The 22,934-nt window shown below is 44.6% G+C and overlaps 1 protein-coding gene across 1 annotated transcript in view; it reads right to left on the bottom strand.

The window, feature by feature from the left end:
• NTM (neurotrimin) overlaps positions 1-22,934 on the bottom strand; it is a 953,201-nt gene that overhangs the window by 669,114 nt on the left and 261,153 nt on the right. The gene's annotated exons all lie outside the window — the stretch shown is intronic.

Genomic DNA, 22,934 nt, shown 5'->3' with positions numbered 1-22,934 from the left:
GTCCCCTGCCTCAAAGGAGGATGCAACTTGGTTCATGCTTTTTCTAGGAGACCTTCTGTCTGAGAACTGCAGGATGCTGGGTCCACACCTCGCCTGGATCCTGGTTTCGAAGGCTCGCACCCTTCACACCGCAGGGTCCCCACAGCCCAGTGAGTCCCCCACCTCCCCCTGCCACAAGGGAAGCCGGGCTCCAGCCTTCTACATCAAGAACAGACCCTCACTGTGCTATGTACCAAATCCCCTAATGTGCTAAATAGTTTAAAATCGATTTCAGTGGCCTGCCAGTATCTTTTTCTTATTATGCCTCAATAACTCAGCTCTTTTAGCCTCTTCTTAGAGATTTCAGTTTTCTGGGTTTTTTTGTTTTTGTTTTTGTTTTCCCCTCCAAGCTTCTCTGAGAACCTCTATGGAGGACACCCCCGAGCTGAAGATTGAATCGAAAAATAACCACATGTCCTCCATTTGACCAGGTTTAACGCTGAATCCCCCAAAGGGATGCTCACTCGGGATGCTCTGCCAAAAAATGGAATCATGGTCAAATATTTTCAGGAAATTCTGCCTCCTCCTTCTCCTCTTGGAGATTCATGACCGCATTTGGACTGTCCACAGTGAGGGGCCATGCTTAAGCTTTTCCTAAAATGATTCGACTCAGAAACTTCTCTTCCTACACACAAATTAAAACACCCTACTTCAGAAGGATGGCGATTTGTCGTCGTTTTTTATGGATGCTACATTAAGGTAACTGATTTGGTTTCATCACAGGCTGTCACCAGGAGATCCTGAAGGCGACGCCCCCTCCTGCCAGGACCTGTGAGAAGCCAGGCCCAGGACTCAGCATTCCAGCCTCTGGTTGGGCTCCGCCCCTCAGCCAATGTGAGGAGTCCACCAGCTGGCTCCCCTCAGCCTCTTCTTTGAGACAGAGGGATTTCTAAATACCCTGTATGCCCACTGGGATGTTGCAAGGCTGTACTGATACTTGAAATGCGCTTTGTAAACTGTAAAGAGCAAATAGTTTTAAGGGCTGGGTGCTGGGTACCGCTGTCCTTGGGCTGAACTCATGGAAAGAAACAGAGAACGCTGGGCTTTAGCTGCACAGGGCAGCTGGGGAAGAATGTGTGGCTTTTGTTTCCCCCAGTGAATGAGAAGGCAAGAGCTAGTGCCTTCATTACTTCCCCTCCTCTGAGCCCCGAGGGAGGGAATTGATCTCGTAGGCCTTTTTCCATCTTTAATATCTATGCCTACGTGATTCCCTCTGTTGCACAGGAATGATTTCTCTGCCTTCTCAGTGTTTACACCTTTCAAAGCTTGGAATCCCGTTCTGTCTCTGCTCTGCTGCTTTGCAGCTGGGCAAGTTTCTCAGTAGACCACGAACCTCTGTGTGGGGGCACGAAAGAGAGAGGTGTTGAATCAGATCTGGGGGAGCGATGCCTGTCTGCCTCCATTATCACTCTTAAGGAAGACCAAACAGGCATTAAAATAATGGCGTGTCAATGTAGGTACATGAACTGCAACCAGCAGAGGACTCTAGGGTGGAGGTGGGGGTGCGGGAGGCAGGGTGTGCAGGGGAAATCTCTGTACTTTCCGCTCAATTTTGCCAGAACCTGAAACTGCTCTAAAAATTAAAGTTTATTAATTTAAAAAAAGTCACACCCCTTAAGTTTCCATTTATTCAAGAAAATATTCTTGATCACAATCTACGGGCAAGGCCCACAATGATTTCCAGCAGAACAGGGGAATTCTGGGAGATGACTGCTTTTGCTTGGTACCGTCCCCAAAGTAGTCCTCACAGCACCTTTCTTTGGGGGCCACGTGGAAAGAACAGGAAGATACGACTCAAGCCTCAGCCCTGGGAGAGCTTGAAAACTTCAGGGAAGAGAGGAATATAAAAAGTTTGGGAAATACTCAGAAAGGCATGAATGCCATCCCACTTGCACCATGCATCTACCTATCCCACCCCCTCATCTTTGGGAATCATATCTAACATTTTTTTTTTTTTTTAAGAGAGAGAGAGCGAGAGCAGGGATGGGGAGGAGGGGCAGAGGAGAGGGAGAGAGGGAGAGAGAATCTTAAGCAGGCTCCACGCTCAGCGCAGAACACAACCCGGGGCTTGATCTCACGACCCTGAGACTGTGACCTGAGCCGAGTTTAACCGACTGAGCCACCAGGTGCCTCCATATCTAGTATTTAAGCCCAGCTTCAGTGCTGTGTCCTCTGAGGCCACCTGCCGGCTCCCCTCTGTGCTGCCTGCGGTGCTTTTAGCACCTCTTCTGTTTTGCCGTTTATGAGAGATCTGTTATTTCTATTCTGCCACGTTTTGACTTTGCAAACTTGACAACACCTAGCCCAGATTTTACTGCAAATGAGTTATAGCAAACTTCAGATGCTCAGACCTTTTTGAATTTGGAATTGCAGATAAGGAATTGTGGATCTCTGTACACCAGATACTGTCAAAACGCTGGGGCTACAGAGATGAAAGACACGATCCTGCCTTTTATAGTCTAGGGGGAAAACAGACAGGAGACGCTGAATCCTAAAGCAGCATCACCGCTGACACAACAGGGCAGGCATGGGGTGCTCTGAGAGGACAGGACACCTGTGTCTTTCGTTTGGGTGCTGAGAAGAATATAAAAGAAAAAATATACCCTGGAATTCGATGGAGACTATCCGGGAAAACTTCAAAAAAGAGACTGGCCCTTTTGAGCTGCCCTCGCTGCAATGCTGAGCTAAAACTCTGCTGACCACCGTCTGTCCGCCCATCCTTCCAAGGCAAGGACAAGATGGTCGGTCCCTCCCTGCGTGCACTGCAGAGTTTTTCTGCCATGGAATTCCCGACGCTGTCCTGAAATCGGAGGCAAGGCTCAGAAGCTGGCCTTGTTAAAGAGCTGAGAACCCAGACACTGCAGTTGGGGCTGACTGGACATTCAGTCCCCACTCAAGGCATGACAAGCCCCTGACCCATTCCAGGGATTTTTTTTGGCTGCTCTTTATAGGGCCGTCGTAAAACCACAAATAGCAACAGCCTAACTGTGCAACATGGTTTCAACTGAAGAGGTTCTCCTTCTCCAGATCTCTACTCCTGACTATGACAGTGAGTATGAAGGACAAGCCAGGTAACCCCTTCAGTCCCTCAGCCAGGGACACTCCTAAGCCTTTGAGAGTTAAGAAAGGACCCCCGACATGGAGCACAAAGGACTCGGCAAATTCAAAATGTACACATTCCAAATGTAGCTGAAGTATGTTCCATGGAAGTGGGTCATCTTCTTGGAGAAGAGCGCATATATATATATACACACAAACTCTATGCCCAAAGCGGGGCTTGAACCCATAGCCCTGAGATCAAGAGTCACATGCTCTACCAACTGAGCCAGCCAGGGGCCCCCAAAAGAAAACTTTAAACTGACAGTTGCCTACTTACTCAAACTTGGGCTCTACACTGGTTCTGGTCTTGAGCCAAGGACTACCTTTTCTCAAACCCTCCCTCCAATGGCTTCTGCCTTCAAGGAAAGAGGATGCAAAGGCAAGTGCTCTGGTCCAGGGCTCAGCAGTGTCCCTCCTGTCCCCCCCTTACACCCACAGTCCTCCTCTGTGCAAACTCGGAATCTGGAAATCCACCCACCGGAGCCCTGATGCCACATCTGAACTCTGTGACCTTCAGTAGCACCTCTGCAACATGTCATGTGTGGCCTGTGTCATCTCCCAGCTCTACCCATGCCTCTGGGGGGATGACACCTACAGACCTGCAGTTATTCTCTTGATTCAGAGGTACATGCCACGCTCCATGCTATATTTCTAGAAGGAAAAGAAATGAGGATTGCGTTTGAGTCTCTTAAGTAGAAAAATTATGTAGGATCATCTAGAGGTACAGTATGTTTAGGTAAGTGTTCTAAAAGGCAGTCGGATGGATTTAAAACCTCCTCTCCAGCCAGCGTTCCAAATGGATGGGAGGTGAGTGGAACCTCTCAGACCTTTTTCCGTGTTCTCTTCTCTAAGGCAGAACACTGCTGAAATGCAGAAGCCTCTTCCCTTTCCTACCCACATCTTCTCCAAACTCCGGAGAGGAGAAGTCTACTACTAATACTCTGTTCGTGGGTAAGAAAAGGCCCAGGGAAATGTCAGCTGGAATATGATGAACGCAGGGGGTGCTAATGGACAGTCTCTGGCTCTCCGTCATGTGCCCTCTAATTCTTCCCTAGGATTGGGAAGGAGGTCTTCCCAGGAGCTAGGCAACATGTCCAATGGTGGGATGGGGCAGATGCCAAGATGGACAATGAATCTGGTCCCAGAATGTCTGAAGGAAACTGGTTTAAGGCTGCTCTGAGGTTTCCATTGGAGGCCAGCATTCCTCTGAGTAATGCTTTTCCTTTCCCCTCCTGGCTTCACACAGAGCTTGGCTGGGGAGATTTCTCTTTTCTTTCCAGCGAGTATATTTATCGATTTTCACAATCAGACACCATCATGTGCTAAACATCTAGGAAATCTCAATTTTCTTCCCAACCAGCCCTGCCCTTCGTTCTCCACCACTCCTAGATAGGGATTGCGGGGAAGCGAGGGGGACGGGGAGCAATGTCAGCCCCAGGAACGGCTCCTGACCTCGCTTCGCTGCACATTGCCTAGTTATCTGTGAGATAGCTCCAGAAAGGGAGGTGAGAGGTGCCAGCTTAGATGCTGCTGATTAGCATCTTTTCCTTAATGACTGTGCAAATGTCTGGAAATTTCTAAGAAATTCTAGAAAACAAAAAGCATAACAGCCAAAGTTCTGGCATAGGGTAAGGATCCGAGGGCCCCTCTCCTCAACAGCAGAACTTTCAGCCTCCTCCACTGGTTCTCCACTTCAACTGAAACTTAGAATCTCCTGAACAGATTTTCAAATCCTGGTCCCCAAACTTCATCCCATCCAATGAAATCAGGATCCCCGGGAGTGGGACCCAGGCACCAGCGTTTTTAAAAACCACTCAAGTGATTCCAACATGCAGCCCCACTGGAGACCCCGGGACCCCGAATGGCTGTTAGGAATGCAGGCGGTTGAGCGCCTCCCATTTCTGACTGAGTAGGTCTGAGGTAGAGCCTGAGAATCTGCATTTCTGTGGAGTTGTGGGTGATGTTGTTGCCACTGGTAGGGGACCAGACTTTGAGAAGCACTGCATTGGATGGTCTCTAAAGTTCTCAGAAAGAAAAAGGGCCTGTAGCAGTTATTTTCTATTACGATGGCAGTTTGGGGGGCTCTGAGGTCCCCTCTCCTCCTACTAGGCTGACCCAGGGCAGATATAAGGGCGCTGACCCTGCCATTGAGCAGGGAGGTCCACTTGGCTTTTCCTTGTCTACCTAGAGCTCTGCCTAGAAGGAAAGCTTTCTGTGAAAACCTTCCACAGCCAAAAGAAAAAGAGGCCAGCATTCCCTTCTCCCACCTCTGCTACTTCCAGAGAATTGACTTTATACCTCTAAAAAAGAATCCTGAGATCCAACAAGGAGCTTCCTGAAGACAGGAACAAGGTTACCTTATCGTACCATCAGCTAGGTCAGTTGTGTGCATAAGGAGACGCGTGTTATATGTTTGTTGAGTTAATCAGTGAATAAACAACCCATTTTATAGGCAGGAAAGCCAAGAGGCTGTCACATTGTTTTCTGGTGGAGAGTGAGGCTTTATATGCTTAGTCAATGAATATTTAACAAACACCTCTGTGAGCAGTGCAGCCACTTTTCCGATAAGGCTGGAGGCTCTAATAACCTGAGACAGGGTTTATTTATTTATTTGTTTGTTTACACATTGATTGATTGATTGACTGATTGCATGGACTTTTGTAATTTACAGCCTCCTTCCAGCAACATTTATCACCCATTCATCCCATAAGCCATTCTTCTGAAGAGCCTAGAAAGAGGCAGAGGAGGCAGATCCCAGTGAGGGGGCTTCTTGGGTGTGCTCCCCGCCTGTGTTCTACTGGAAGCTGCTCCAGGACCCCACACATGTGGGTGTCTCAAGCTCTCTGCCCCAGACATTCTGGGAGGAGCCAAGGGCAGGCCCTACCCTACATCTTGCTCAGTATCCGGCTCTTGCCGGCAATGAGGACTGGGGGCAGCCACGGCAGGGCTGCGTGTTGAGGGCCTGGCACCTGCTGTCCACCTTCTGGAGGATTGCTCAGTTCAGGGCAGGCACGTTTGCCCTGGCCCTCCAGTCCGCTACACTGCGGAGGGGGAGGGAAAGAGCAGAGGGGAAGGGCTGCATTCTCTCTCTCCCTCTGAGCTTGTTCATATAGTCAAACACAGAAGCCCCGCTGTGACTGTTGATCACGTCCGAAGCAGAGGCAGGGTTTGAAATTCATCAGAGATTTCTCCCACAGCTGCAGCAAACCAGGCCTGAGCCTCGCCCTCCCCACGGCCCGCCGGCTGCTGTCGGTCCCCCAGTGGGAGCCGACAACTATGAAGTTGTCTTTCTCAAGTCCCACATCTGTTTCTAGAGGCTAGGAGAGACAGTGGGTGGGGGAATATATCTGAAACTGAAAGAACAAAGAGGGAAAGAAAAAGAACCCCCTCAGAAAAAGATCCGTAAGAAGGGGAAACTTAAAGGAGAGACTGCCGAGAGCTCTTTCTTCTTTCCTTCCTTCCCGGTCTTTCTGGAGCTGGTTCTATGGTCCACACGCTGTACGTGGGTGGGGACCCGGTGACCACGGCCGGCTTCCTCCAGCCCCTGGCTAGTAATTGTAGCGGCTCATCATGCAGGCTGGTGCAGTACTGATGTTATAGCCCATGATCTATGGATTTTATGGGGATTTTTAGGAGATTGGTAATAAGGTTGCTCCAGTAAACAGTCTGGCAGAGCAGTAAAAGATGAAGGCAATGCACAGCTTGCATTCCAAGTGGCTTTCTGAAGGCGGAGTGACTGTCAGCAGGTGCCACATGTTCTCAGGCTCCCTTTCGGCTCGGGGGGTCTGGAGCCCCTCTTCGCGCTGAGATTCCCACCCCGATGCAGGGGGGAGCGAACACATGGTGTGCAGCACCTTCCTTGTTGGCTTGTTTATTGATAAGAACATGGGTATATCCCTTCCTCTTCCGTTCAGGGCCAAAGGGAGCCTGAGCAGCCAAGGGGGGTGGGGGGCATGCTGCAGTGAACCACACCCCAGAGTTTCTAGCCCCAGAATTCTGACTCTATGGAATGCCTAAGGTAAGGGAAGTAAAGGATGGACCTCTGCTCAACCCAGGACCTACTCTGGCTATTTCTACAACTAAGGTAAGTCAGCTGCCATCCTGCTCCAACTTGAACTGCTGTCCATTTGGCAAAACTGCCTAGGAGCAATCTTCCAAAAGGATTAAGACGGGGGTGGGCTGAGCTCTTGGGAAGGTGAGCCATCAGCCGTGTGGACTTGGGTCTGGGCCCCATGCCCAAGATCTTATGTGGTTCTGTTTTGCAGCTACTGGAAATCTGGTATTATCTGGATACCAACTTCCCCCAAAATGCATTTGGTTGCCAACAAAGCCTCATCAGGCTATATTATCCCAAGCCCTTGCTCACTGGGAAAACATCACAAGAATAGTGTATCTATTCACGGGCCGAACAGTGTAAACGATCCTCTCATGTACATTAGCATCGCAGTTGATACTCACATGAAGGCTTCTGAGGACAATATTCTTTTACACTCCCATTTTACAAAAGAGAAAACTGGTGTTCAGGAGGTCATCATTTGCCCTAGGTCACAAGTTGTTAACTCCTAGATCTAGAACTTGGGTGCAGACCCCAATTTCCATGCCCATTTTCTGAGGGTTCTGCTAGAAGGTGTCAGCTTCCTGGATAGAGGGCAGCATGGCTGGAGACCCCCTCTAGCAGTCTGGGACCTGCAGCGACTTGCTCACAGAGCTCCCTGGAACAGCAGAGCTGATGAGCTGACCTCAGCATTCCCTTCCTAGTGGATTTCATTTTGGCTTTTATGCTTTCTTCATTTATCCCCAGGAAGCAAACGTGTAAACTTACTAGCCCTGAGCTGAATGTAGACCCGAGAATCCTGCCGATGTCAGTGAATAAAATTTATTCTTGCCATTCAGGGAATTCCACTTAAAAATTTACTATTGAATCTATCCAATTGATTGGGCTGCAGAAAGAAACAAGTAGCTAATTTAATCACTGGCTAGTATTTACTCAACTTTTTATTTTTTTCTTGAAAAGATATACTTGACTAGAGTTTGTATGGTGGTTACTGTGTGTTAAATGAAAATCAACTGATTATCAAAGACATATTCACTGAGGATTAATTCTGCAGTAACCAAGTACACAGAATCTATCAAAGTAAATCTTCAATAAATGCATATTCTGGGAGCTTAATTTAAATTGTTTTCACAAAGCAATCTTAAAGAAAGTACTTTCAAGAGAAGTTGGCAATTGCAGGAGCCAGAAACTAGTTTCTTGTTCTGTTAACTAAAAAATGACAGCACTCTTGGTCTTTTTCATCTATGAGTTAAAAGCCACATATACAAAAAAACAAGAAACAAACAAAAAGCTACGATTTCAGATCAGTAGATTTAAATTTGCATGTAATTTATTGATGATTAATGGTACCTAAATGCCTGAAAACGTTCGGAGCTGGCACTGGAATCACCCTATGTCCCCAAACAGGGACTCTTTTATCATCCCATAGGGGAGGCGGAGGGATTTTTAGATGTCTCCTTGGAATTAAATAACAATTTAACTGTAATTTTATTTTTTAAAACTTAGATATTTCTCTCTGCTGCATTTATAGCTTGTTTCTTTTAATGGGGGGGCATAGCAGTGATGAGAACTAGGCAGTCTCTTGTCTCTTTTCATCCCTTGGCCCTGCTTAAACTGTTGATGGTGGTAAGGACGATGATGATGACTTTATTGAGAACTTTCTATGAATCAGGCACAAACTCTCACTTTTCCTTATAAACATTCTTTTGGGGGGTTTGTTATGTTTGTTATTTTCCAGTCTTTACTGAGAAACAGGGACATCTAGATCTTATAATGCAAGATCGGCATCTTGGAAGCTACAGGGGAGAGGGAGGAGCAGAGTTGGAGGTGAGGGCCTGGAGGGAAGAGGAGGTGGGTCACCTGCATCGAATGAGGACAAAAATGCAGAAGCAGCAAGAGCCCCAGGGCCAGGTTAACCAATAATCACCTTCCATGCATGAGGACGTGATGCCCCAATTCAAGACAGCGTTGTTCTTAGCATCCTTGGGGAAGGCAGAGATTCCATCTTCCCGACATTTGCAGTCTCTAGCTTCTGCCTTTCCCTCCCTGAGAACCTATCTTTTAGTGAAATAGTACCCTGGACTACCTCGTGGTTCCATCCTCTGTGAATGGCCTGAGGGACTTGGCTAGCATTGCACCTGCCTGGGCCTTGTTTCTCTCATCGGAAAGAGTGAGGAGGTCAGAGGGAGCGATGCCTAAGATTCCTTCCTGTATAACTATCTAAGGTTCACCTTATCAGGCCAATGGGAAAGAAGTTTGTTCAGAATCTCAAGCCATAGCCCTGTTGACCTGTAGACAGCCTACTTGAATCATATGGAAGGGCGGGTGGTCAGTCTGGGGAATGCTAAATTTGCAAAACAAACCCATTTCACAATCATTGATATCCTGGACATTTGTACTCCAAAAGTCAAAAAAGGAAAGCACAACAGCGTGGATTATTCATTAACTGTCATCCACTTTCCTTTCGCCTACCTGGCCATCTCTATTGTCTTGGAATTTAGAAAGATGTAAACCACACACACACACACAAACACCAGTTTCTTATCTATGTGCTTCCACTGAACGAGGAGATTAACTCTTGACCTTATGGAGCACTAATGTGACCTTGGAGAATAGATAGAATCTTGTTATCTTGTAATGAGTTTTATGGCTTATTTCAGTTCGTTTCAGCCATGTTTCTCCGGTGATTAAGGCAATTATCAGCTTATGCATTTCAGGATTATGAATTACGGAGCTCTCTCCAGATACTGAAAGGGCCTTGGGAATGCTCGAACCACTTCTTATCCCATCAATACGTAGTCTCACTCTCCCTCCCCGACACACATAAGCAACTACTGCATTCTGCTTCTGGAAGCCCTATACTTGCCTATGGTTATCAAAGCAGTGCCTTTTCGATTTCCTTGATTGAAGGAAATTCCCTGTTTACCATGAACTGGTGCCACACACGGCGTTATAATCACCATGATTATTACTCATATTTAGACAAAGACATCTTTCCCTCTTCCACGACGAACTTATAGAGCAAGCGGCAGAGCTTAACGGAACGCTTGCGGTTGTCAGCACAACAACCTGTCACCACGCACCTGCCGCGCAACATGATGAAATGAACAACCCTAGACACAACATCGGCAGACGTCACGGGCCCACTTTTGTCTCTGGCTCATGCTTCAATATTTGTCAGCTTCTTTTGGCTTCCATTTGAATTCACACAACTCAGAGTGATTCTTCTTCTAGTTCCTCTTTCTGGATGTGTCACAAAAAGCAGTTTGTGAATCCAAGAGAAATAGGCAATGAATCTCAGGTTCTACACCCTCACGCCATGTAATGAAGTATAATGAGAGAGAAGAACATGGGAATGGCCCACCCCACCATCCCCCCCACGCTTTTGCCCCCTCTCTTTTCCTAGTACGATCATTAAACTTAGTATTACAAAGTGATGGGGTAGCTGTGAGAACATGTTACAAAAAGGAATTAGGTCCTAAGCTGTACTTCGCTTAAGATGCAATATATGCCTGGAGGAAATTACCTGAAATAAATATCAAAATCATCATTTGTGTAGGTTAGAAAAAAAAATGCCCTTACCTATAAGGTACACAATGGTCAACTTTTTCTCTCAGCTTTGTTCCTGAAAGAGCTGGGGACAATAGTATTCCAACCTTGCATGGTGTAGTGAAGAATCAGATATAAATTTCTGTCCAGTTCCGTCATTAACAAACTATAAAAACTTTGGGCAAATTTTTAAATCTGCTAAGGCTTAATTTTCTCATTTATTCAATGTACGTGATTTACAGAATTTCAGACATGTGGCAAGAATCAAATGAGATCATGTATAAAAAAAATAATCCTTGCAGACTGGGAAGCTCGTTGGATGTCAGACTGCTTACCCCTCAATTTGTTTTTCATAGCTTGCCCTTTCTTATCTGGGAAACTAAGGGGTCCTCTAAAGGCCCGTTTCCTATAAAATTCTGCATTGTAGCCCACAGTGTGGTGGTTGCCCTCTGTGATGCTATTCTCAAAGGTTATAGATGCGCTGTTCATGCCTAGCACAATTCCATAGCTATTGACGTCTCTCCATGCACTTAAGAACATTCTTACTGGTGATACTCTCGAGTTTGAAGAAAGTTGTGAATTTCTTTCTTTGCTCAGGGCTCATATTTTCCCTGGATCAAATGCCTCTGAGTCTCAAGGACTTGCTTTGCTATTTCTGGACACTTTTCCGTGATCCACTTGACCTTTTGTTAAGGAAGGTTGGTGGGAGATATAATCCCACTGATAAATGTGTGAGATTTCAGATAAGTTAACCCAGAGTTTTCAGCTGGTCCTGCTTGGGTGTGAAGGCTGACCTCTTTATGGACAGCCTCAGGTCAGGGAGCCCTGCAAGGCAGCCTACTAGTTCCATGTCCCCTTTCACATTTTCTGTCTCCATATAATTCTGGACTGAGGGCTTTACACACACCTTAGTGAACACATTATGGTGTGAACATGACCCAGAAACAGCACATCCTTGTATTTCTTCCATAATATAAAAATCAATACTGAAAACCAGGAAATATGTCATACTGGGAATAGTAGGTTAAAATTGAAACAAAACTCCAGAAGTCGAAAAAGCTGAGATTGAAATCCCCTCTAGAGTTCATTTCTTTTCAATTTCCCACTATACATTTCTGGTTGGAGGTGTCAAGAACAGTCTGATGATTATCACACCTACCCCAGAAATTCCTGGCCAAACTGCAGGATCTGGCAAAGAGATTCTAAGTGTGAGACAATGCACAAATAATTTCCTTACCATTTATGCTAAAATGTACTCTGAAAAGGTAAAGTACAATAAAAAAAAATCTGGAACTCATGTAAAATCTGCATCTAAGTAGACCATGGCACTGAATGTTCTGAAGAAGTGACTGACTTGCGGAAATTAATGTTCTGAGCTCTTTTCAAATTCGTATACATGACAGGGAAAGAAAATGGGTTAAATATGGGGGCAGGGAGGGAGTTGGACTTACAGAGATTTTTCCATATGAAGTTTAGAAGAAGATTGTATGCTTCAAAAATAGAAGCAGAGAACAGGGCTACACTGTAAATATTTAGGCTTTTGGGTCATGCTGTCTGTGCCTTACTACTTGACCCTGCTCTTGCAGTAGGGTAGCAGCCCTAGATCATGTGCAAAAGCGTGAGCGTGGTTTCGCAACACTTTATTGTAAAAAAAAAAAAGGTAACTTGGCCAGATTTGGCCCAGGGGCCCTAATTTGCTGACCCCTGTCTTAGATAATCAGTTGTGTGCTTGCCCTTGAAACCTATTCATAAAATGTACTCCCCCTCTTGTCCACTTCTCTGTGCTGACCGACCGTGCAAATACACTTTTTTTAGCCCCTTGCACACGTGCCTCCATCTGTGCATATTTATAGTTAAGATTGGTCTCGGGGTTTCATACTCTTAATAGCTAGAATCTAAGCTTTCTATTTCTGTTTGCAAAGGCTGAGCATCACGGATATTTCTGATGGTGTAGAATGGTGTTGGGGTCATGATCTGGTCCCCAACATTAACTTCTACCCATTCTGGGTGCTCCAGGTAACCCAGTATCTCCAGACCTATCCAAGAAACAGTGGAAGAATGGTATGAAAGATAATATTTGACCCTTCCCAAGGGCCAATGGGAGCTCTGATACAATGGAGGAAAGAAGATATATATGAATATGTATGTATTCAAGAACACCTATAAAACCAGCTATGTAGACCTGAATGCATAAGAACTAGAAGAATGCCAAAACAAATCTTGGAAGAGGGCTCCATGGTAGAGATGAGTGTTAAAACTGGGTGAGATTGTAAAAAGAGTAAGACATGGCTTGACTGTAGAGAAGAGAAGACTGTGCAGAGTTTGGTGTAGTACACAGATTTCCTTTCCCATTTGGCATGTAAGGTCTGAATGTGAACGTTAGGTTGAAATGAAATGTTCTTTCACACCTGCCCCAGAATGCCTTTTGCCTTTACCCTCTCTCCAGCCACTGGGCTCTGACTCAGCATGACTTTGTGCTTTGTAGAAAGGCTGAGGATAGTAAACACATTTGAGAGGAGAAAGGAGGTGCCTCTCCAGAGCGAGGACCTACAGAAGCAGCAGCATGATAGGGTCCCCAAGCACATGGCCTTGTCATTGAAACTAGACCTCACCACTTCCTTATCATCGTGGGCACTCACTTCACTTCTCTGTACCTCAATTTTTCTAACTATTAAATGACTAATGATAGTATCTACTTCATGATTATGGTGAAGTGTGCTAACCACAAATGAAGCACTTAAAGGAAGGGCTCACTCCATACCTTTCTGTATGAATAAGAACACAGAGACCCCCAGACCTGAGCCTGGTGAGGCTTGGCAGAGTCCAGGTTTGGCAATGTTTCAAGCCTGTTCACTGCAGAAGCAACATCTAATAACAATGCACACAAGCTGGGATAAATGAGGAAGTCCCAGTTCCCATTATGAAGCACCTGAACATATATGGGTTTATTGCCATCCTAGGTTCTTTGTCAGGGGAAAAAAATCATTTCTCTTCTTATGCCAAATGGCTAAAGGAAAATGTACCTTTCAATCTTCTTAAGACTAATCTATCATGCTGATAAAATATTTACAAAAAGAAATTGAGAAATCCTATAAACTAAGCCCCTTGTAATAAATCCATTCCTAAAAGAAACAGACTTTTCTTTTGATGAAAATCCATGTATGAAAGGGGAGTACTGCCCAATTATCTTATGTAGTATTTGTACAATAAACTTTCATAGCAAGTAATGAATTTGGGTAGTCCCTCAGCAAGAGCAGGCTAAGTAGTAGAAACCCCTTCCTGCTAGTACTTTGTAGAGCGGGAAGAAGGGCCCATCTGGCTAATAATCAGTCATGCAAATGAAACACCCTGGCACAGCATCAGTCACAGGAACCTAGGATGAAATTTCCCAACATCCTATCATGTCCTACCAGAACCAGGATTTCAGGTGATCACATAAATCCCATGGCCAGATATTATCGCATACGTTTCCATAGATTTGCATATTCTATGTGGTTGGATCAATGGTTAAGAACTCAGTCTATCTGGTCCCTCAGAGCATCTTTGACTTCCACCCCCCTACTCCAGACAGCACCACTCTTAGCTGGGAAGCAGAGAGGAGGGAAGGTTGAGGATAATAGGAAGAAATCTCTCAGGGACCTTACACTTGGCCTCTTACACATTGGGCCAGAGTCGTAGTACCACATTTCTAGCTCCTCAGCCTTTGGATCAATTCCCCCAACCCCAACCACTATGTAACCTCCTGGGAGATTCTACGGAGATAGTCTTAATGAAAAGAAGTGCAGAATAATAGAAGAAGTACAGAATTTCTATATGTGATTATGATCATACTGAAAAAAAATCCAAGCCAGACCCATTTTAGGCAGCATATACCTCTAGGATATACCCTCTGAGGATCCCCAGGTCTCCTTTATGCTGCTCTCCTGCACACTCTCCGAGTGAGTTTGTACACGTGAACTCTCACCCTGACCCATGTTCTGTGACCCACAGATGTGCAGGCTTGATGAAGGGGGCGCCCATGTCTATGTTTTGTTATCATTGGAGCTCCAGCAGCTGGACACAGTCTGGAATATAATAGGGAGTCCATGAATGGCTGAGTGGATAACAGACGGCGTTGTTGGGTTGGGCCAGCAGTCCAGCACCTTCTTATGGAAGAACGCGCTCCTTGCAGTCTCAGGGTGAATGTGCCCCCAAGTTCTGTGCACCACAGTCATTAGTGAGAGGCCCCAGGAGCTCCCGGGCCAGCTCTTGAGGAAGAAGATACAACGGCACTAATATCATTCATCTCTTGGGTCTTCTGCCTTTGTGACAAGCACACAGATCTCAGACGGTGCCCGCTTACAGGGCACCCAGGTACCCTGTGCTGGCTCCCCATAGTCCTGGGCAGGCACAGCTAGGACAGACCAGGCACATGGAAAGTGTCAGATCAGCAGGTGCCTCCTGTTGATAGAATCATCCCTTAATTCGCTCTGAGCTGTGCCATTTAATTACCTTGATCCATGCTTTGTTTTGCTAAAGTGAATGTCACAGATTGAGTGTTACTTGCCGAAAACAGCAACAGAGGCTTGAAGGTTCTGTAATGGGAGCTGAAATATGATCTCTCTTTTTCCCTGGACCCTTTTCTCATTCTGCTCTTCTCAAGTTCCTTTTCAGTCTTTTTTTGTTTCTTTTAAGAGCAAAATGTAAAATATTAATTTTGAGCAGAAGTAAAATTAAGCCCTCTGGAAACAATTCTGGGAAACCGAGCCATAGCCTGACTTAATTAAGAAGCGATTATGCTGAAGAGCCTATATTAAGGCTTCACGTTTCTGGTACAGACAGAATCGCTTTTAGAGAAGTCAAGTCAGGCAGCAGAGGGGGACTGAGGGAAGGGACAGGATGGTAATTGGATGGATAAGAAAAAGCATTGTTGTAGACGTGATGACAAAAATATATAATAGTGGAGAAAATGTAAATAAGCTTGGAGATTTCTCAATACCATCTTTTCAGGAAGATCAAGATGAGAACATGGACGCCAATCACTATCTCATCCAAACTCTTTGGACCACGCCAGGACAGGCCATATCCATTCCACTCCCTACCCCTCCAACTCAGGTGTCTGAAGAGGCAGGGAAATGGGCTTGTGTGTAACAAAACTCCAGGGAATGTGGTTAGTCCCCTGCTGCTCTCAGGATGGCAACAACTAATTAGCCCCACAAATTTATGGGCTCCAGGGATGTGAGCAGATGGGTATTTAAGTTAACAGCAGATCCAATTTGTCCTCCATTAATTCCAGAGTGATACCTGAGTTTATTGGAGTTTTATATTGTTTCATCTGTTTCAAAGTCAGCTTTTGCACTTCCCCAAATTGTTATTCTTTTGACAACCAACTATCTGGCTCTCTCTTTAGTTTCTAGAATGGAGGACTGACTCAACTCCCAGCTGCTTTAACTTTCTAATATGTTGAGGACTCCTGATGGGGCTTCAACCTGGAGCGCTCTTCCCAACCCTTCCCATTTTCCAGTCTCCATTCGGTATGCTCATCACTGTCCATTCAGCCTGATCAATTGTTCCAAAGTGGCTGCACTTTGTGCCTGGCAATGGTCGTGTTATAAAAATCGCCAGAATTAAGATGGGTATCTCTTTTTGTTCCCTACTCAGTTTTAAGAGATACTAGGAGCAAAGTCTTAAAATCCAGAATATGGAGCTTTAAGAAAACCCAGAGATCATCTATTGCAGTAAATTACCAGTTAGGGTACTACTCACAGCCACCACTGACTCCCATCTCTGCTCTTCTCTCCCCAAAAAAGAGGGGTTGGCATTGCAAAAGGTAAACAGGCTGACAGCTCAAGGCACCCAGACTGGCCTCAACTGATAAGATTCAGATCTCCTTGCTCCTTCTGAGCTCAGCAGACCAGAGGGCTCATGGTGGTCTCAGAGAGACCTCATAGTCCTGCAGCTCTGCTTCCACACCTCACCCCTGGCTGCAGCCAGAGATAATCCCCTTTAATCTGTTTTGTTTAAAAAGGATTCTACTGTGAAATGCCTTTTGAAAACCACCAAGCTAGTCTAACTCCCTTCATCTTATAAGTTAAAAAACCCATAAGACTCAATAAGAGTAGTGATTTGTCCAGGGTCACAGGGGTAGACTCCTGATGCCCCTTCAAAGACATGCCTATTATTTCACTACTCAGTCTAGTGAATTGGGAAATGACCATCATCATCATCATCACCATAATGTCAATCTGGGTACAGAATGTAAGTCTGACCAGAGAAATTAGCAAGTAGTTACAGTGTGGACATCCATTAATTGTCCTCAAGTGGCAAATAAGCACAGAGGGACACCTCCTAAGAGTACATGTTTTCTTGTGTAGACCAATTTCTGGTCTCTTGGGCAATGCCATTCCTATCATTCCTTTTGTATATGTACTAACAGCTAGCATGCAGTGCTGATTTTAGCATCTGGAAACAAGCAAGGAACTCGTTTAGTACTATAACCTGGCAGGTAAAAAACAGGGTAGCCACTAGCGGCCTTTGGTCCCCAATGAGGAGAAACCATGTGACAGTCATTCTCGACCTCAGCTGGGCATCCAAATCACCTGTGAAGATTTGAAACAATACTGATCTCTAGACCCCTCCTGGGAGATCCTGGTGTAATAGTTTTGGAGAGGGTGGGCAAGGGCATCTACAGGCATGAGAAACCTTCACCACTAATTTTCATATTGAGCTCGGCCGAGGCCCCAGGTTTAGGAGTCACTGCACTTAATTAAAGTCACCTGTGGAGTGTGAGGTCCTGCAGTCTGGCCTCTGGATTCACATTTCAAACTTTCTTCCAAAGCAGTGGGGTAGAGTCAGCCTCATTTAACAAGACAAGAAATGGCAAATTAGGTCAACCCCATAGTTCAGGTAACACCCAAATATGGCTTATGAAAGCCTGCAGGGGAGCCTCTATTGGGAAGGGTGATTATCCTCTCTGAGCTTTACCTTCAAAGGACCAGGTTGAGCCAAATGCTGCACATTCTCTGTTGATAATCTGTTTCAAGATATATGGATCTAAAACTTTCTTGAGCCCATTTTTGTTTTTAGTCTTTGTCTCTCATCATGATAATAAGTTGTGTATGTTTATCCTTCCAGCATGAGGAAGTCCTGTCTCTTTCCATGTGGTTTCATAGTCTTTTCAGGTGTAAGGAAGCCCTTTGAAGTCTCTATTCTTCCCAACTGCAAGGAGGTTGCAGACCCAGCAAGAAATAAACAAGAAACAAAGAGACATCCTCAGAATTGGAGCATCTCTGCTTTCAACCTCTCCTGGGATGGATGCTCCCATCATTCCCTGGCTCACCAAAACCGGAAGGGGAATTCGGCCTCCCCTCTCCCTATTGAAGAGCTGTCAACCTCTCCAGAGAAAGTGCCAGAGTAGGTCTTTGCATGGTGGGGGAGGGGCAACATTTGTGGACAGAGACTCTTCCACTTCTTGGCTTAACAGTAAAATAGTTAGGTCTTGCGACTAGGTCTATGTATCTGAACTACTAGGTAGGATGTCTGTGGTTGAGGTGAAAGGTGAAAGCACACGTTCCTTTTTTAGACTTCTAAGACTTCTTCATTGAAAGCAGCCTTTCCACTTTGATTACCAAATTCTATTTGATAAATAGTGATTTTCTTTGGAAAATAAATGCTATCAGCAAAGAAAAGAAGGTACAGTCATCAACTTCTTAGGAAATGCCCCAAACCAGGAAAGAAGGAAAGAAAAAAAAAATCAGTATTACTTTGCATTCCAAATGGTATGATTGCAAGTATCTCCATGCTAACAAATATCTTAACATTCTAGAATACTTCTACATGTACTGGTGTGACTCTCACCTTCCTAAATTGGTTAGGGAAGCAATATGAGATAGGAGGGCCAGCATGGGCTTAGATGGCCTAGTTTTAAACCCCAGCTTTGCCACTCATCAGTAGTGTGACCTTAGGCAAATTACTCAGCCTCTCTGTGCCTCAATGTCTCATTTGTCAAAAAAGCATAATAATATTAAGCAGCCTTGGGGTGCCTGGGTGGCTCAGTTGGTTGGGCGTCTGCCGCTTGGGTCATGATCCCAGAGTCCTGGGATCTAGTCCCGCATCTAGAAGCAGGGAGCCTGCTTCTCCCTCTGCCTCTTCCTCTCTCTCTCTCTCTCTCTCTCTGTCTCTCATGAATAAATAAATAAAATCTTTAAAAAGTAGTAAGCAGCCTTTTAATGTTCCTGCAAAGATTGAGTTAATTCATGTGAAAGTTTTCAGAAGAGTGCCTGTAAGTGCTTCATGAGGCTGAGTTATTGCTGTTGTTAAATTTTCTAAATTTTAATTTTAAAAAAAATGTTTTCAAATGGCGTGCAGGGAGAATTATATATTTTTTTCCATTCTAGAGATAATAAAACTACTACCAAAGAGAATGTTCAAGATCCCCCAGCTATGTAGTGGAAGAACCTAGAACTAGGATCTAGAGTTCCTTATACACAGAGTACGGCCTTCAAGTCTCTGAAAAGGAGATACAAGTAGGATCATAACAGACAGAACTTGAAGCCAGCCTATCCCTTTCAGCCAGAGCAATTCTAGAGTAATGCCTTCTTTATCTGATTTACTTATCATTAAATATGTCATTATTATATCTTTTTTAAAATTTTATTTTATTTAAATTCAATTAATTAACATATAATGTATTATTAGTTTCAAAGAGAGTTCAGTGATTCATTAGTTTTATATAATACCTAGTGCTCATTATATCACATGCCCTCATATCTTTCTAAGCCCACTTTTGAATAAAGTTTTCCTAAGTGTTTTAAATTCAATAGACTCCCATCTGATTCTCCTATGATGATAACATTCCTAACCTTATTAATAGGGGCACAACTTTCCTGTAATTGGTAATTTCCATGAACCGATTCATCTATACTCGTCCTCCCAGAAGAGTTTACAGTGCATGAGAACAAGTGCTTGTCAAAATCGAAGGATCTCCTCAGTTAATAGGGTCAAACTATGGAGGCAATGCCATGCCCAGTGCCACCAATGTGACCCGGTAGGATGTAGCTATTTAGGACATGGGACCATTGAGGGGGACTGGTACTTGTTGGTGATCAGTCCACAGAGAAGCTGAGCTATAAGAAGGGACTAGAATCAAAGTCTAGGAAACAAATAGAAAATTCTACCATTTTTGAGAGCATATTTATTCCAAGAACTTTCGTTTTTGGCTCATCCTTATAACATCCCTGCAAGATGCATTCTCTTGCGCACCACCAGGCTGGCTTGGCTTCTAGGAGGTAAATTTTCATGCAAAGTGGCTACCCAAGGACAGTGTTTTTTTATTTATTTATTTTTTATTTTTTTTTAAAAGATTTTATTTATTTATTTGACAGATAGAGACACAGCGAGAGAGGGAACACAAGCAGGGGAAGTGGGAGAGGGAGAAAGCAGGCTTCCCGCTGAGCGGGGAGCCCGATGTGGGGCTCGATCCCAGGACCCTGAGATCATGACCTGAGCCGAAGGCAGACGCTTAACGACTGAGCCACCCAGGCGCCCCAGGACAGTGTTATTTTGGCTTGGGCACAAGAACTGGAGAGAGGTTAGGTGGTGGCAGAGGTGAGCAGAGAATAGGATTAGGGGCAGGTAAGACTTGCCCTTAATTCAAGTCAAAAGAAGCCAGTTATCTGTTTGCAGCTCAACAGCCTTGATTTGGGGCCAGGCTTTCTTCTCCAACAGGAGACACAGGATGAGTAGTAGGTGACGCTGCTGGCCTGGCAAGAGCAGGGACAACCTAAACAGCATGGCCTGGACAGTGGTCCAGCTGGACGGGACATGAGAATAGAGGTGGGGCTCGTGAACCCAGTTTGGGAATCAGGGGAGGAGATTCAGTATAGCTGAGTGCAGAAGGCTGAAAGCATATGTAACCTGCACATATTATCCTTTGATATTACTGCCCGAGCAGCCAGAGTGTCTATCCTCCTGCTCTTTGGCTTTTTAAAATTTAATGCAATTTTTTCCCATAGAAAATGACTCAAGCCTTCCATGAAAAAAACAAAACAAAACCAAAAAAAAACCCCACAAAAACAAAACAACAAACAAACAAACAAACAAAAACAGCTTCAGGAGTAGCATCCTCCCTGGACTTTGGGTTTTGTTTGTTTGCTTTGCTTTTGTTTTTGTTTTAATTTTTAAGTAATCTCTACATCCAACGTGGGGCTCGAGCTTACAATCAAGAGTCATGTGCTGTACTGACGGAGCCAGCCTGGCCCCCCTGGACTTCATTTTAGAAGGGAATGAGAGCACCACTGTTGGGGCAAACCAGGAGAAGACAGAGGGATGGCTTGGACATCCATGCTAGCATCCGTCACCGTGGACAAAGACAAAGATGTTTCACTCAGAGGCCAAGAGGTGAGTAGGGGACTGTTTCTTTGGAGTTGAAAGTTGCCAGCTTTCATGGGCAATGTGGTTTCTCGCCTGACCTCAAGGATAACTACCTAGCCACTCCTGAGACTATGGAGAAAGCAATGTCAAAGTCTCACTCTGCCCAAAATGAGGCCAAGAACAATTGGAGCAGGGTTCCGGAGACAGCTAGCATGGGTTAGTTGCCTACCATGCATGGGATCTCAGTAAAGCCTCTTCATTACCCTGGGAGGTGTTAGCATCTCCATCTGATGTAGGAGAATAGGGCCTCACAGAAGATGGACAATAACTCGTTCCAGGTTACACAGCTCATGGAAGGGGAGTCAGGGAGAGCCTGTGTGATTCTGAAACTCATTTTTTGTCCAGTGGGCTCTGGGGCAGTGCAGAATGTAGTCGCTCTGACAAGTGCACATTGAAGAAAACTTACGTAGGACAGATACTCTGCATTATTTTATTTACCACAACCTAATAAAATATATAAAGCTATTACTTCAATTTCACAGATGGAAAAAATGAGGTTTAGAATGGCTAATATCCAGGTCAGGATTACAGCTCTAGTCTTTCTGAATCCAGGACCAGAACGTTAAGCTTCTGTTCCTGGGTGGGGCTAGGCATTTTCTCCTGATTCTCCTACATGTTCCCTGCCTGTGGTTGTGCAGAATTGGGCAAATATTTGAGTAAAATATGAACGTAGGAATATATGAATGACTACATAGGCTTTTTGTATATATACACATATCCATATATAATTTCTAGTGTGTTGAGTGCCAGCTATGTACAAGATACTGTCCATATAGTTTATTTCTCATGTTTACAATAACTATGCAAAGCAAGGAAAATTAGATATTATTAAACTCTTTTTACAGAGATAGAAACTGAAACTCAGAAAAAAAAAATGAATTGCCAGTGTCACTAAGTTGGTGAGGCCAGAGCAAAGATTCAAACTTAAGGCTGTCTGATTACAAAAGCTCATGCCTTTTTTTCCCTGTCTTTGTGTAAAATGGTCCTAAAGTGACTTCAGAGAGAAGTGATAAGACCTCTCCAGCATAAGGGCTTGGGAAGCATATTACAAAATAAGTTTACGAGTGTTCAGTATCAACTTTTTTTTTTTTTTTTTTTGGTCAGTCAGTGCATTCAAATCACAGAAAAACTAGGTTAGGCTTTGTTTTCATTACTCCATTATGCAGAGGAAGAGTCTCTTTGAGAAAGCAATTTTTTTTTTTCGGGGGGCTTGAAATTTCCTCTGAGCAGCTCTTTCGAGAAGAGTTATTAGAATTTATTTTCAATTATACACCAGAATAAGCCGTCTGCAGTATAGTTAACTTTCAATTTCAGCCAATTTTCAACGCATTCAATCATAGATGCCTCAGTGATTAAGAATCTATGTTGCAAAACAATTCCCACTTTGCAACAATGCAATCAAACAGATCTACAACTCATAACATATTATCCAATGCTTTTTCAGCTCACTGGTGAAGTGAAATAGAATTTACCAACCATCCCCGTTTACCCAGTGTGCTCCAAGCTCATTTGCAAACAGTTCTGCAACTCAAAACAGCTCACAAGAGGGTTTTGGTTCAACTCAGCCTTGAAGAGACAGAGGTGGGCTTTGGAGATTCATGACTTTGGGCCACCTCATTTTCTCTTTCTACTCCTAATGTACATTTGGCTGGACATAACATACCATGAGAAACAGAAGCCCTCCTTTCAAGATTCTGAAATTGCTCTCCATGATAGAAGTAGATTCATTAGGTTTTATGTCCGGCTGTTTGCTCTTATCAACGGCATGGCAGCTGTGTGTGTT

Source organism: Phoca vitulina, unplaced genomic scaffold, assembly GCF_004348235.1.
Source record: "Phoca vitulina isolate PV1807 unplaced genomic scaffold, GSC_HSeal_1.0 scaffold34, whole genome shotgun sequence".
Classification (NCBI taxonomy): domain Eukaryota; kingdom Metazoa; phylum Chordata; class Mammalia; order Carnivora; family Phocidae; genus Phoca; species Phoca vitulina.
Note: the sequence above shows the minus strand (reverse complement) of the source record. Positions and strands in the feature narration are given on the sequence as shown.